This window comes from Zootoca vivipara, chromosome 3 (assembly GCF_963506605.1).
Source record: "Zootoca vivipara chromosome 3, rZooViv1.1, whole genome shotgun sequence".
Lineage (NCBI taxonomy): Eukaryota > Metazoa > Chordata > Lepidosauria > Squamata > Lacertidae > Zootoca > Zootoca vivipara.
The window spans coordinates 2,811,146-2,827,900 of record NC_083278.1 but is presented as its reverse complement, the minus strand read 5'-3'; the positions used below and the strand labels follow the sequence as shown (position 1 = coordinate 2,827,900).

At 45.9% G+C, this 16,755-nt stretch overlaps 1 protein-coding gene across 7 annotated transcripts in view; it reads left to right on the top strand.

Moving 5' to 3' along the window:
• Nucleotides 1-11,064: 11,064 nt before the first annotated feature.
• Nucleotides 11,065-16,755, top strand: part of VPS54 (VPS54 subunit of GARP complex) — a 49,130-nt gene continuing 43,439 nt past the window's right edge. For 3 of the 7 annotated variants that reach the window (XM_060272331.1, XM_060272329.1, XM_060272328.1), the window contains exons 1-2: nucleotides 11,067-11,399; nucleotides 12,799-12,931. The gene's annotated coding sequence lies outside the window, so the exon portion shown is untranslated. Of the gene's footprint in view, nucleotides 11,400-11,427; nucleotides 11,606-12,798; nucleotides 12,932-16,755 lie in introns of those variants that run through there. The other 4 variants (XM_060272332.1, XM_060272326.1, XM_060272327.1 and 1 more) reach the window with 4 other exon arrangements.

Sequence of the window (16,755 nt, the reverse complement as noted above, 5' to 3'; positions counted from 1 at the left end):
CATATATATTTGCCACAGGTGGCTCTGGATGATGTAGCAATTCAGGGGTTGAAATGAATATATCTTGCACCACAAAGTGGGAAATCATAAATCCTGCTTCTCCTTTTTTAGTTAATGGAATTTGCCATTAAAACAATGAAATGTGCATTTTGAAAAACAGCCCTTAAAAAGAGGTGTTAACTTACTTTGTGAAAAGCAGGCAAAATCCTCTTCACAGAAGTCTATACAACCAAGCAGAGCCATGTTCCACACTGGTACATCTTTATTTGTGATTAAACATGATCTAAATCAGTGTTTCATAAACTTGGATCTCCAGCTGTTTTTGGACTACAACTCCCATTATCCCTAGTTAGTAGGACCAGTGGTAAGAGATTATGGGGGAAAGAGCGGGAAACCCAAGTTTAGGAAACACTAATTTAGAGACGGGGGTCGGTTGAAAGTCTAAGCGTTTGTAAAGGGCTCATATGGAAAGGGCTACTTAAAAAATGAGCAGAAGGCACATGATCCATTCATGCTATTAAAGCTAAGCAAAAACATGCATGAAAAGGCCAATTTGAAAATTCAAATAGTAGTGTATTCAGCTATTAAAAAAACCCAGACTGAGTAGGTTTCCAAGTGCATCCTTCATCAATGTATATACCATTTACTGTATACACAAAACACACAAACACACAAAACAATAATTAATATCAGTTCAATATACAGTCTATAAATATTTTTAAACCATAAGACTGCTGATACAAATAATTCCATGAATACAGTAAAAGTTATATCAAAATACTCCAAAAGCTCCTATAGCCATAATTTAATTACTTGAAAAAATAAAGCACATAAATAATTGTTGCTGATCAATCTTATAATCATACAAATCTCACTGAAAAAAATAGTTCCCGGTGCCCTGATTTTAATGCCAAATCCTTCTGTATCTCAGTTATGCTAGCACACAAAGTTAATTGGTTGCACCTGAGACATATCTTAAAGGCGTATCTTATTGCCATTCATACTGAGAATGTTGTCAAATACTGCATCACCGAGATGTTACTATGCAAATACCCATGGCTAGGGTTTCTCTTAAACAGGATATTAGCAATGCAAATTATGATGAAGGAAAAATATGTATAAATATAGGAGAATTCCCTGGTTGCCAAGACCCAAGTTTGGGGCAGGTGCTATTTAGCGAGAGAAACCCAGCAGAGATTTAAATTCACAAAATATGCAGCAAAGTAAACCATGAAAATATAGGCTGATAGATCTTTAAAATAAGTCCTTCAAAATTTTCCTACTTCCCCTAGCATAGAAAGAGTTCACACATTTGGCAAGTTTGCTATGGTTTACTTAACAACCTCTCCAAAGGTCAGGTCCACATGCTTTTCCATATAGTATTCAGAAAAAGCTGCATAGGCTTGGTTACAGTGATGAAACTTCCTAAATTCTTGGTAGGGGAACACGAGAATGGCTTGTAAGAGCCATGCAGTCTGAGCTGCAGCAACCAGGTCAAAACCTCTCAGTACACTGACTGAGATGCACCAATAGGCTTGATTACCTTCATCCCAAGGTGAGGGGGAGAGACCTAGGCTAGGTATGGCAGGACAGCTTACTCTGTGGTTTTAACCCCTTCAACTTAAGCTTGTGGGTTATACTAGACTAGTTATCCCACACTTTTGACATCTGAGGGGGGGGCGGTGTTCTCACAGTACTGGAACTCTGGTTCATCAATGAAATTGATTGGCAGCTTGATTTAGGACAAGCAAAGAACTAATTGTCTATAGCAGACAAAAGCACAAAAGCTCTGTCCTCTTGTATCTGGCCACCCAAACTGAACGATTATACTATTAAACCTCAGTCACAGAAACCTGTGATTTGTGGGTGAGGGATTTGTGGGTGAGGGAGTATACACAGAGGTCCCGCCTAGAGGTAATTTTTCATGATTATTTGCATCTTTAGATAATTGGTTGCTACAAGAAAATATTATTATGCCAAATCACAGACTTTTATAGACTCTTCTATTGCTGAATCAAGTATTGCCCTGTCCACCCATCTCACTTCTCACTCATCATTGAATGTTGCTGAGCTTGGGTAAGTTTGGGGTAAAAAGCTGCTTGTCACAGTTTGTAAGCATCTCTCCACCTTTTGACAATATGGCCTTATTGGTTGCATGCACCGGAGTCCTGACTGCAAAGCAGATCCTTCTGTAGCCAGTGTTTCTGTAGAAAACAAGCAACTCTCTTGCAGAAAAGAGGATTCTACATTCATTTTCACATTACTGTACGGTGTTGGGCTGCCATCTGCTGCAATAATGGAAAGTTACGGCCGACAATTGCTTTTGTCCTACTACGGTTTCTTCATACAGTAGTGCACTCTAAACAAGGAACGCTTAAGGGATGAATATGCTTTATTAGCAAGGGAAATGGGGGGGGGGACCTGAAGGAATATATACATTCCCCACACAAAGATGTTTTATACCACTGTAAAGAGGCAGATAGGGACCACAGGTGGCGCTGTGGGGTAAACCACTGAGCCTAGGGCTTGCTGATCAGAAGGTCAGTGGTTCGAATCCCTGTGACGGGGTGAGCTCCCGTTGCTCGGTCCAAGCTCCTACCAACCTAGCAGTTTGAAAGCACATCAAAATGCAAGTAGATAAATAGGAACCGCTACAGCGGGAAGGTAAACGGCGTTTCTGTGTGCTGCTCTGGTTCGCCAGAAGTGGCTTTGTCATGCTGGCCACATGACCTGGAAGCTATACGCTGGCTCCCTCGGCCAATAATGCGAGATGAGCGCGCAACCCCAGAGTCGGTCACGACTGGACCTAATGGTCAGGGGTCCCTTTACATTTACCTTTAAAGAGGCAGATAGTGAAAATGCAAGTAAAGCCAGTGCTCAAATCTGTTCTCAGTTTCAGGTTTCAGTCCTGGCATTAGAGAACTTGAAGAAGGAATAATCTTTGAGCATGTCCCGTGTGCATTTTTTTCAGGAACAGTAAATGAACAAGTGTATCTGAAGAAGTGTGCATGCACACGAAAGCTCATACCAAAATAAAAACTTAGTTGGTCTTTAAGGTGCTACTGAAGGAATTTTTTTATTTTACTTCGATCCAGACCAACACGGCTACCTACCTGTAACCAGTAAATGAACAAAGCACTGCTCCATGAAAAACAGTCCAGATTGCACCCTCCACCTCTAGCTCTCGGAGGAATCCACCTGTAGATCAGCTAGACCACCACAGAAGATGTAAATAAATCAGTTAAGTTACCTGCACCTAGGCTGAGTCTAAATTCAGCTGTCAGATTTCAGACAACATACCATGATTAAAAATAAATCATGCTTTTATTGTTACACAACAAGAAGAAAGCAACTAACAGAGGATAAGGCACACTACGTATTTAAAAACCGCAAAAAAGTCCAAAAATCACAGAGAGTTATAAAAAGAAAATTTGATGAGCATCCCCTCAATTCCTTCATCTAAGCCATTTATAAAGATGTTGAACAACAACGGGCCCAGCATGGGCTTAGCCAAGCGGGAGCAAAGAGGGGCAGTTACCCCCATCAAGAAAAATCTTTTTGGAGCCTTGTGTACTAGTCAATTGCTGCTGCAGCAAGAACTCTAGATGCTAATGGAATCTAAAAGCCATGCTTTAGAGTGCTTCAAATCAGGTCCTTAAGACAACAAACATGTATTTTGTTCCATTGCGATCTCCCAAGAGAAACCTAGCCCAGCATTGTGTGACTTAAGGATATTCTGAGGGAGATATAAAAAATCAATGTGAAACTGCAGAAATTTAAATAATAGTAATCTGATGTTTCAATTAAAGTTTTCCTTTTTTCCTTTTTGTAAATATGCCCTACCAATTTGTTTTCAAGCAAGGGGAAAAGTGCTAAGTAATAGAATCATATAATTCTAGAGTTGGAAGGACCCCAAGGGTCATCTAATCCAACCCCTTGCAATGCCAAAATCTCAACTACAACATCCATGACAGATAGCCATTCAACCTCTGCTTAAAAACCTCCAAAGAAGGAGAGTCCACAACCTCCTAAGGCAGAGTGTTCCACTGCCAAACAGCTATTCTTCGTAATGTTTAATCAGAATCTTCGTTCTGGACCATTGGTTTGAGTCCTACCAGCCAGAGCAGAAGAAAACAAGCATGCTCCCTCCTCCATGGGACGGCCCTTAAGATATTTGAAGATGGCTATCATATCTCCTCTCAGTCTCTTTTCCAGGCTAAACATACCTAGCTCCTTCAACTGTTCCTCATAAGGCTTGATTTCCAGACCCTTGATCATCTTGGTCCTCCTTCCGCTGCACACATTCCAGCTTGTCAACACCCTTCTTAAATGGAGTGCCCAGAATTGGACACAGTATACCAGGTGTGGTCTCACCAAGGCAGAACAGAGTGGTACTATGACTTCCCTTGATAGTATACTATCGTGTACTATGACACTATACTTCTGTTCATGGGCGTAGGCAGGGGGGGCAGGAGGGGGCAGCTGCCCCCCCTAGAAACAAAAAATTAATGTATTTTACAGACCATAACCAGCACTTTTCCCCTCCAAAAACTGAAGTGGAAAGGGCTTTGCTTTAGCAAGAGCAGCTAAGTCTCCGCTTGCTGGGGGGGGGGGCAGCTGTAACAAAAACACATCAAATAAATAAAGCAAAGTGGCTACCAGTAGTTAAGCAGTTAAGACAATGGAGCAGATATCCCCAGGCAATATTCGATAGCTGACCACTTCACCCTATTGTTCTTCAGTGGGAGTTGTTAATGAGCATTCAGGAATCGCATTAAGAGTTCTATTGGCGATTTAATGAGGGTGCAGAGGATTCAATTTGACTAAGGTGGCTCTGCAAGGCTAAAAGGAAGTGAATAAGAAAGGGGGGGCTGTAGCTTTGACAGACACAGTGATGTTTATAAAAAGCAGTGGTGTTCCAGTCTGCCCCTCCTCCTGCATCTGTATACTGTAAATCAGGGGTGGCCACCTCCCAAGAGACTCTGATCTACTCACAGAGTTTAAAACTGGGAGTGATCTACCCCCTTGTGGGGGGTTCAGGTTAAAGCTGTTGAGTTTTTTTAAGGAAGGGAAGCCCGGTTTTTTTGGGTTTAGGTCAAACTTGTTGAGCTTCTTTTAGGAGGGAGGGAGGCCCATTTTTGTTTTGGGCTTCAGGTCATAGTTCAACTTTTTTTAGGGAGGAGGAAAATTTTGGGTGAGCTTTTTTTAGGGGTGCCAGTGACCTACCAGTGATCTACCACAGACATCCAGTGATCTACTGGTAGATCACAATCTACCTGTTGGACGTGCCTGCTGTAAATCAAGCAGAGAGAAAGCTGCTTATAAGGCTCCTGTACAGGCGTACCGGTATCTTCCTTTTGCTGCAGAGTTCCAGCATCACAGCGTCACCCAGAGGCACCCACAAATATGAGTTATCCCTCTCTCTATTTCTTCCTTCCTTCCCTCCCTCTTCCATCCTTAATAAAATACGGGGGGGGGCAGATAAGCCCCACATAGAAAGCCCATCAACATGGGGGGATGACTCTTTCAAATACGGTATTTACCAGTAATTGGGGGGGGGGGAGAGGCACCTAGGCCTCTAGGAGTTGGCTGCTATGCCTAGGAGTAGGTCAATTCAAGAAAGCAGAATGATGCATATGCTATGGTAATATATCAATAGAATCATAGAATTGTAGTCGGAAGGGACCACAAGGATAATCTAGTCCAACCCCCTGCAATGCAGGAATTTTTTTCCTAAGGTGGGGCTTGAACCCACGACATGGTTGAAATATTATGCTGATATGCAGCAACGCGTCGGAGCCGTCGTGGCTGCGGCCGTGCCTTACCTCGCCCTCGCCTGCCCTGCCACCCCCTCTCGCCTGCCCGACCCTCCCGTCCTCTCCAGCCAAGCAGGGTAGCCGCCAACGCTGCCAGCCCAAGAAGCACAAGGTGGCCGCTGCCGCCGCTGCCACCACAATGTCCTCGGGCCCGCTGGCCCTGTAGCCCCGCCCACATTCCCACTTTGTGGTCCCTCCCCTCCCGTGCCTTGGCCCCGCCCCTGAACGACCATGGCTTGCCCCCCCCTAGTTTTGATCCTGGCTACGCCCCTGCTTCTGTTGACGCAGCCTAGAATCACATTCGCTTTTTTTGCTGCTGCATCATACTGTTGACTCATGTTAAGCTTGTGGCCCACCAAGACATGTTCTGCAAGTAAGCAAATGTCCCCCATCCTATAGTTGTGATTCAACTGCCAAACTGGTTCTTCCTGCCTAAGTACAGAACCTTACATTTGTCTTTATTGAAATTAATTTTGTTAGCTTGGACCTAGTTCTCCAATCTGTTAAAGTCATTTTGAATTCTGAATCTGTTCTCTGCGACATTAGCTACAATTTATAGTTCGGTGTCATCTCAAATTTGAATAGCACCCCCTCAATTTCTTAATCCAAGTCATTTATAAAGACGTTTGTGAGGGACAGGGGCTATCGCGAAGTCCCTCCCCTCCTGAGTTCCAGCCCAGCCCAGAGCGCGGCTGAAAGCAGGGAAAGCTCCAGCTCAAGTGGGGAAACAGGAAGTGGTGTCCAAGGCTCTGGCAGGGTAGAGGAGCCATCGTCCCAGGTGGGACAGGAAGGGGGAAGAAAGGGGGGCAGACCCATCCCCCCAACTCCGGAATTGCGCAAAAAGCGTAGGGGAAAGAGGATGGGTCTCCCCAAGTTGTTATGCTGGCGAAAGACGCGCCAAACGCCATTCGGAGGTACTGATTCAAGCTGAGAAGATGTGTCTCTGTAAATAGCTCTACCTTTAGCACTGTAAATACGCAGCACCAATAAAAAGATAAAATGCAGAGCGGTGTAGAGTCGTTACTCTGAAGTAGCCCCATCCGGCCACTGTGACAACGTTGAAGAACAATGCGTCCAGGACAGAACCTTGAGGCACCCCACTGATCCCTCATTTTCAAGGAATGATTTTTTAGTACTCTTTGGGTTTCGTCAAAGTCAGATTAATGTAATAATACAATACAATACAATATAATAATATTTTATACCCTGCTCATCTGGCTGGGCTTCCCCAGCCACTCTGGGCAGCTCCCAACCGAATATTAAAAACACAATAAAACATCAAACATTAAAAACTTCCCAATTGTATTCTAAAAGTGAGATAGTTGTTTATTTACTTGACATCCGATGAGAAGGCGTTCCACAGGGCAGGCGCCACTACCAAGAAGGCCCTTTGCCTGGTTCCCTGTAACCACACTTCTTGCAGTCAGGGAACTACCAAAAGGCCCTTGGAGCTGGACCTCAATGTCCAGGCTGAACGATTGGGGGGGGGGGAATGCTCCTTCAGGTATACTGGACCGAGGCCGTTTAGGGCACCAACCCTTTGAATTGTGCTCGGAAACATACTGGGAGCCAATGTAGGTCTTAGAGGACCGGTATAATACGGTCCCGGCGGCCACTCCCAGTCACCAGTCTAGTTTCCGCATTCTGGATAAGTTGTAGTTTACGGGTCACCTTCAAAGGTAGCCCCACGTAGAGCGCATTGCAGTAGTCCCAGCGGGAAATAACTAGAGCATGCACCACTCTGGTGAGACAGTCTGCAGACAGGTAGGGCCTCAGCCTGCGTACCAGATGGAGCTGGTAGACAGCTGCCTTGGACACAGAATTGACCTGCGCCTCCATGGACAGCTGTGAGTCCAAAATGACTCCCAGGCTACACAGCTGGTCCTTCAGGGGCACAGTTACCCCATTCAGGACCAGGGAGTCATCCACACCTGCCCTCGCCCTGTCCCCCCAAACTTCTTCTATATTGTCAGGATTCAACCTCAATCTGTTTGCCTCCATCCATCTTCCAACCGCCTCCAGAAACTCACACAGGACATTCACCACCTTCACTGGTTCTCATTTAAAAGAGAGGTAGAGCTGGGTATCATCCGCATATTGATGAACACCCAGCCCAACCCCCTGATGATCTCTCCAAGAAGAAGAAGAAGAAGAAGAGGAGGAGGAGGAGGAGTTTGGATTTGATATCCCGCTTTATCACTACCCGAAGGAGTCTCAAAGCGGCTAACAATCTCCTTTCCCCTCCTCCCCCACAACAGACACCCTGTGAGGTGGGTGGGGCTGAGAGACTTCAAAAAAGTGTGACTAGCCCTGAATAAGGCCTGAATCCAAATTGGAAGGGATGCAAATGCTCCGCATCCTCCAGGCGTGCCTGGAGATGTTCAGCAACCACCCACTCAATCACCTTGCCCAAGCATGGAAGATTTGAGACTGGGCGATAGTTGACCATATTGGCTGTGTCCAAAGATGCTTTTTTAAGAAGCAGTTTAATAACCACCTCTTTCAGCAGGTCTGGGAAGGCTCCCTCACAGATGGAAGCATTCACCACCCTGCAGAACCCATCGCCCAGCCCTTCCCGGCTCTCCTTTATTAGCCAGGATGGGCAAGGATCAAGGAGACAGGTGTTTAGTTTCACTAGTCCAAGCAGCCCGTCCACATCCTTGGAGGTAACAGATTGGATTTGACTCTAACACTCTCCCACCCTGGCCCTGCTCCCATGGCGGAGTCTACCTCTTTCTGAACCTAGCCCTGATGGCGAAGATGGTTCCATTAGATTCTGAACAACCTGAAAAGAGTCTCCTGCTGCTATTTTCTGCAGATGCAATAGAGGCGGTGAAGACGGTCCTGTTCGCCATCGCTATTGCCACTTGGTAGGCTCAATGTTAAGCTCCACCCATGTCCAGTCCAATTCAGAATGAGTTTTCTGCCACTTGCACTCTAGCCATCTCGGCAATTGTTTCATTGCCCTCAGCTCTGGGGAAAACCACGGGGCTGTCCAGGCTCCATGCAATCGGAGAGGGCGCTTCAGAGCCAGACAGTTGATAGCCCTGGATGACAGCAGTGTTGTGAATCATTGAGCTGGCATTGCACAGCAGCACCTTAAGGTCGTGTGGGTCTCCCTTGTAGAGCCCAGCATTCTTCCAGTCAGGATCAGAACTGGACGCATAGATAGTCTTCAGACCACGACTAAAGCTGCCTCTTCAGTAATGACATGGTCTGGTCCTCCTGCCTGTGATCACAGAGATTGGGTGTCCCAGTGCACCCTCCTCTGTGGAACCTGCCCCATCTATTCTGTTGGCTGGGGCCCACTCCCAGGCAGCCCCAACCCTATCCCCTTCAGAACAGAATGAAACTACAGTGCTATCTCTAGTTATGAACTTTATTTATTCCGGAGGTCCGTTCTTAACCTGAAACTAGAGGTGCGCTTTTGTACACCTTGCTTCCGCTGCGCCACCAGCACACTATTTCCGTTCTCATCCTGGGGCAAAGTTCTCAACTCGAGGTAACTCTTCCAGGTTGGGGGAGTTTGTAAACTGAAGCGTTTGTAACCTGAGGTGTTTGTAACTCGAGGTACTACATTATACAATAAATCAACAAAACAGTAGAAACTAAGTATTTTTTACACTTATACTAAAATTAAACTAATCCTACCCCCAACAGAACAAAATCAAAAGAAAAAAAAGCAAATTTAAAACAATACAGATTAAAAACTATTTAAAAACATTTAAAAGCATTTTTGATATTTGCCCCAACCCCCGAGTTTGTTCCAGTGAGTCTGGGCTCTTCAGGACTCGCAGGCGGGCAATGTCCCTGCAGCCTCCCAGGAGTCCAAAGCAGAGCAGGGAGGGTCTGATCCCCACCCCCTAGCTCAGGTGGAGAAGGGCCTTGCAGGGAGCGATCTTCAGCACTCACAGCAAAGGTAAATAATATTGTTCTTATTCCATACCAGGGGTCAGCAACCTTTTCCCACTGCGGGCTGGTCCACCGCCCTCAGACCATGTGGTGGGCCGGACTGCAATTTTTTTTTTGGGGGGGGGATAATGAACGAATTCCTATGCCCCACAAATAACCCAGAGATGCATTTTAAATAAAAGGACACATTCTACTCATGTAAAAACATGCTGATTCCTGGACCGTCCGCGGGCCGGATTGAGAAGCTGATTGGGCCGCATCCGGCCCACGGGCCTTAGGTTGCCTCCCCCTGTTCCATACAATGAAATGCCATGGGTCCACTTCACCAATTTGTCCTCAACACAAAATATCAATATCTATCCCACTAATCAGGTAAATAATACATGCATTGTCATTTGGAACAAAATGTCTGCTATAACTCAAAGGTGGGAAGTCACAGACAACTTTTTGGGTCCTTTTATTGTAAACTACCCTGATTACTTCAAAATACATTTAAAAATACTTTAATGTAAAGGCACAAAAGCTTTGCCTTTCTCTAAAACAGGAAATGGGAAAGGGAGATGCTACACTTTATGAAAATGTTTGCAGGTGGGAGAATGGGGCATGAAATGGGGGGAGGAATGGAGCTGGGGAGTGGGCAAGTCCCACCCAGTGCATGTTTATGGAGAGTAAGTCCCACTGATTTGTTCCTTATCCCAATTACGGTGTTGTTGTTATTTGGACGTTTCAGTCTCTAACCAGCTGGAATTGAGATGTCTTCAGGATGGCCCCTAAGTCTTCTCAGTCGTGGGTCCCATGCAATGCTCTCTGCAGGGAGGCTGGTCTGGCCTTTCCCTGTGCTGCAGAAACATGGCTCTACTCTAAGAGCACAAAGTACATTCGGGAGAGGAACTTGGAGTACGGTAGGATGTGGTTTTGTTGTGCTCCTGCAGATGTGGGTTTATTTTGCGGAGGCTGGTGCTTTTCTATTTTTGCTTCTGATTTGAATGTTTTGCTACTTATGATGAGCAGCAGCTTGGGCGCACTTTCTCATTCCAAGGGCGAGACGTAGAAACATTTTGAAGCAGAAAGCGGCGCAGGGCCGGCCCTAACCCTGAACTTAGGCAGCTGGTTTCGGAGTGAAATGGTTGTTCTTTATTTAATACAGTATAGGCTGGCTATGGTTGCTGTACTTTGCTGACAGGGAGGGAAAGGGAGCATTCGCTCTCCGGGGCCGCCCGTCCGTCCGCCAACCGCAGCAGGCCCTTTAAGGCCCGGCGCTCCACGGGCGGACGGGCGGGCCGGCCAACCACCTCCGCCTCCTCACGCCACCAGCCCGGCGCTGCTGAATGCTGCAGCAGCAGCTGGGCCGGCCGAGAAGGGGACGGAAGAGGCGGAAGAGGCTCGGCGGGCGGGCGGGCGGCCCCTCTCGCCCCCAGCAGCCGCAGGCGCAGCAGCTCCTCCTGCTGCTTCTGGTCGGGGCTGCGGGAGAGGCGGCGCTTGCCGAGGCCGCTTTCCTCGCTCGCTCGCTCGCTGCCGCATCGCCGACCGGCCGAGCAGCCCGCCCTGCCTGGGCCCCAGCCGGGAGCAAGGAGAGCCGCCCGCTCCATGGTGGCGACGTGTCGCTTGGGAGGCGCTAGGCCGCGCCGCCGCCTTGGCAGCTTCTTCCCTCAGCCCCAGCGGCTGCTGCAGGTACGTACGGAGGGGCCGGGGAGGCGACCTGGTCAGCCCCGCCGCCATGAATTCCAGGCCACGGACCAGGAGGGGCAGAGGCTGGATCCGACCCGGAACTGCGCTCCTGCCTGCCTGCCTGCCTGCCGGCCGGCCCCCCAGCAGCCGGATCCGACCCCTCGGTCAAGGCGTAGTGCCCTCCCTCTCCCACCGGCAGGCAGCCCAAGGTAGTAGTAGGCCACCCACCGGCCTGTCCGTAGCACGCTTTGCAGGAGATACTCTCTTCCTCCCTCCACCTTATTTGTGGGGTCAGGCTGCCTTCGTCACATTGTGGGTGCCCGGCCCCTTCATGGGGAATTGGGTGGGTGCTCGGGCACCCAGGGAGACAGCACCTAGGCCAGCCATACCCTTCCTTCTCCCATTCCATAAGGATAATGTTACGATTGATACCCCACACATCTTCCTGGGCTGCCCCAGCCACTCTGGGCAGCTTCCAACCTACAGTATAGAAAAACATCATGAAACTTTAAACATTTAAAGCCTTCAGGTGGCTTGGAGGTCAAACAACTCCATAGCCTCCAATGAAAATCGGGACGTCCTAAGGAAAAGTGGGACTTTCCCGGATCAAGTCAGAAACTGGGACAGCTTCTCTAAATCAGGGAGGTCTCTGGAAAAGAGGGACACTTGGAGGGTCTGCGATGCTTCCTCAGAACCCCTTTCCTCTCCCTCCCCCCCAGTTGGCATGAGCTGTGACCCTATAACTGTAGTTCCCTTTCCAGAGGATATCCGCCACTGCTTTAATTCTTCTTACACAAATACCTTCCACCCCCTTTAAGCCATAGGGCACTGTTTGCAGGCAATCCTTTCCGCCCCCAATTTATCTCCCTTGCCCTTTCTTTCCACGGAAGTGGTATCCTGCAAACCCCACAGAGGGCAAGTAGGTGCCACAAACTGCTGGACCAGCATCAGCAGTCCATTTTATCAGATGCACAATGTGTTACCATGAATAATTTTATAGATAGCCAGACAGACAGATATTTATTTTGTTTAATAAATTTGCCAGCCAAGTTTCAAAATAAAATATTTTGGCGACTTATTGTGAGCATGGCAAGAAGCTCAAAGGACATGAGGGTTCTTACTGGGACTTTCTTGGACTTTCCTCATTCAGGCATGCAAACTTAATATTGTTATACTAAATCATTTGTAGGATAGTTGCAGACTGCAATGTGTTGGAAAACACCCAGGGGTGCCTGCTAACTCCCAGAACTCCGAGCATCCTTTGCAATGCTGGAAAAGGCATCTCCCCACTCATCCAGTGCACTCAACAACATAAACCAGCTTGATTTATGCACACTAATCATCTAGCATAACACAGCTGGATTGTAGTCTAATCTACTATTTATTTACACACTATGTACAGACTACAGCATAATGGCGACCCTTCTCTTCAGCTCTGAGAGAAAACAAACAGAACGAAGTAAAAGTACATTACAAAGTAAATACAGCGGAAGAGAGATAAGGCTGTCTTCCGTTCCCACAGTCTTCTCAGACAGGTACGTGAATTACACCAATCACAAAATGCAGCATCGGAGGAGTGAAATTGCTAACATCTTGTTGATACTAGTAGAGACTACTAACATTGATATGATATCCTGTACAGTCATACCTCGGTTTAAGTACGCCTCAGTTTGAGTATTTTCAGTTTAAGTACTCTGCGGTCCGGTCTGGAACGGATTAATCCACTTTCCATTACTTTCAATGGGAAAGTTCGCTTCAGGTTAAGTACGCTTCAGGTTAAGTACAGACTTCTGGAACCAATTGTGTTTGTAAACCGAGGTACCACTGTATGAACATATGGTTAGTTAACAATACAATGGGATTTTACTCTGCTCTTGACATCAGTGCACACACACCAAGATGAGCACCTCTTGTGTTTGGACAATCAAAGTTATATAAGTGGTTACAAATAAATTTGACCTTGGATTGAGTACATGATTATTTTCTTTGACCCATTATTTTCACTGGAGTGGAATGGGGTTACTAGAACCCTCTATTCCATGGGTAGGCAAACTAAGGCCCGGGGCCCGGATCCAGCCCAGTCGCCTTCTAAATCCGGCCTGCGGATGGTCTTGAGAATCAGCGTGTTTTTACATGAGTAGAATGTGTGCTTTTATTTAAAATGCATCTCTGGGTTATTCGTGGGCTGTAGGAATTCATTCATTTTTTTTTTTCAAAATATAGTCCGGCCCCCCACAAGGTCTGAGGGACAGTGGACTGGCCCCCTGCTGAAAAAGTTTGCTGACCCCTGTCTATTCTATCTGCCAAACCCAGATAACTCCTCCCAGAAAATAAAATGCAATTAAATTAAAAATCTGAATGGAATAAATATCCCAGTTTAAAAATCAACTAGAGTCCAAGCCTACATGTTTAAAGTTTTAACAGGGGTGGTTAACCACCAGTTCAGGGGCCTGATCTAGTCTCTCAAGCATTTCCCCCTGTTTCCCAACACCCTGCCAATTTTGGAGAGGGCAAAATATATATTTTTCTGCAATATTTGGCATTCTATCCAGCATGAGGATACATTTGTCTTGTTTGCTAGTCGCCCTCTTTGGTTACAGTCCTCTTGGTACTCACCTCCTGAGTTTGCCATTACAGTATCTGGGTCAGAAATGTAGCAAAGACCTGAGTACTTTCTTTCATTTGTGGTGGCTCTCATCTGCCCAAAATATGATATATTGAGAAAGCAATCAAAACCTTCAGTGTGCCATGCTGGATGACATTTTGATGAGGCAGGATTGTCCCTCTCCCTGACTCTTCTCAGTTTCTGCACTTACTTCCAAGTAAGCATGCATATGATTGTGCTAGTAATACTTTTATTGACCCGTTATCAGCTGTAATCCTAAATGATTTGTGTAGCTAGGGTCTTAACTGCTAAGTACTGAAGGTCAGAAAAGGTTCCTAGCTTATTTGGAAGTGAATAAGGGGCATGTTTTTGCAAAACTACTACAGTATGCTGAGTTTCAGCCTGCTATTTCCCCATTTGGGTGTGGGGCTACCTGCACCTTAACTAGGGAAGTTAGGTTTCCTCTCAGCGGAATCCCAATGAGCTCACTGGAGTCTGCTGCTAGCATTTTGCAAAGTTGGAAAAGTTAAATGTTGCAGACCAGTGAAGGGCTTATTTATCCAGAGGTTTCTATTTCACATTTGCTATCCCCCATTTCAGTGAAATACATATTCCAGCCCTCCACAACTTTCCAATTTATCATCATTCATTGACTATGATCATTGGTGGATTGAGAGATCGGAGTCAAGAAGACCTTCTGACCCAGCCAAAAGCTATTACCCTGTTTCTCCGAAAATAAGACATACCCATAAAATAAGCCGTAGCAGGATTTCTAAGCATTTGTGCAATATAAGCCATACCCCGAAAATAAGACATAGTGATAGGCGCAGCTCTGGAGGGCACCAAGGAAGAGCCTAGGCTGGACACATAATAAAAAATAAGACACCCCCTGAAAATAAGCCACCGTGTTTTTTTTTTTAGGGGAAAATATAAGACGGTGTTTTATTTTCAGAGAAACCGGGTATTATTATTTAGTTTGATTTAGCTTCTATTCTACCTATTTGACACGTAAGCATACCAGACCCTTCAATGAATTCAAACAAACAAACAGATGAGTAATCCTGCAGGTTAAATTTAGGAGTTTGTGTCTTAACTTATGCAGTCATACCTCAGTTTAAGTACGCTTCAGTTTGAATACTTTCAGTTTAAGTACTCCACAGACCGTCTGGAACAGAGTAATCCACTTTCCATTACTTTCAATGGGAAAGTTCGCTTCAGGTTAAGTATGCTTCAGGTTAAGTACAGACTTCTGGAACCAATTGTGTACTTAAACCGAGGTACCACTGTATACTGTTCATATATACTTTATAAACAGTTTAAATTAAGCAGTATGAGGAACTTTCAGGGTCAAGCACTTTGGCTTCAGCTCAGAGGTCTTTGGAAGTTTGGATGTGCAGACAGCTCTTATTTGCTTTCTTGACTTGGACAAGGGCAATCATTGCATTTACTGAAACTGTGCTTTGGAATAAGCAAGGAGTCCCTGAATTTCAGGGAATTTACTTGGGATTATTTATGTATATTTGCCTATGGATTCCAGGTGCTTTGCCTGCAATAACTGCAATGTGTTTCATTAAGAGGTAGCTTAGATCAGTGTTGTTGTTGTTTAGTCGTTTAGTCCTGTCCGATTCTTTGTGACCCCATGGACCAGAGCACGCCAGGCATTCCTGTCTTCCACTGCTTCCCGCAGTTTGGTCAGACTCATGTTGGTGGCTTCGAGAACACTGTCCAGCCATCTCGTCCTCTGTCGTCCCCTTCTCCTTGTGCCCCCCAGCTTTCCCAACATCAAGGTCTTATCTAGGGAGTCTTCTCTTCTCATGAGGTGGCCAAAGTATTGGAGCCTCAGCTTCAGGATCTGTCCTTCTAGTGCAGTGGTTCCCAACAGGTGGTCCGGGGACCCCCAGGGGTCCGCGAGCTATGCCAGAGGGGTCCTCAAGATCCTATTAGAATAAAAAAAATATTAAATATATTTAGTATGATAACAGTTTTTTGTTTTGGCCGCTTCCTGCATGAGCAGAGTCTAGCGCAAAACTAGAATTAGATAGAGGCAGTAGTTCTGCTGTATGCCGCAAGGACTACAAGAAACTTGGAGATAAGGCAATGAAAAAGATCCTTCCATTTGCAACCACATATCGGTGTGAGCAAGCACTTTCTTCCATGTGTTTCATGAAAAACAAATATAGGAATCGGCTCGACATGCGGTCGGATTTCAGAGTGAAAGTTTCAAGTTTGGAACCTAATATTTCAGAAATAATGGACTCAAAGGACAGATTTAACTCATCTCATTAAGAACTGAAAATTAAAACTAACTGTATACTGATGGAGTACTCTGTTGTAACTGTAAAAAACGTATAACTATAAAATATAAAAAGACTCTTAATTTGGCTCTCACTTTTTAATTTTAGGATTAGGAATTAATGGGGGTCCTTGTCACAATAGCGGCTCGATGATCCTAGAATCATAGAATTGTAGAGTTGTAAGAGACCCAGACGACCTAGTCCAGGCATCCCCAAACTTCGGCCCTCCAGATGTTTTGGACTACAATTCCCATCTTCCCCAACCACTGGTCCTGTTAGCTAGGGATCATGGGAGTTGTAGGCCAAAACATCTGGAGGGCCGCAGTTTGGGGATGCCTGATCTAGTCCAATCCCCTGCAATGCAGGAGTATTCAGCTGTCCTATATAGGGATCAAACCTGAAACCTTGGCATTAACAGCACCATGCTCTAACCAACTGATGCTAAATTTATGACTATACT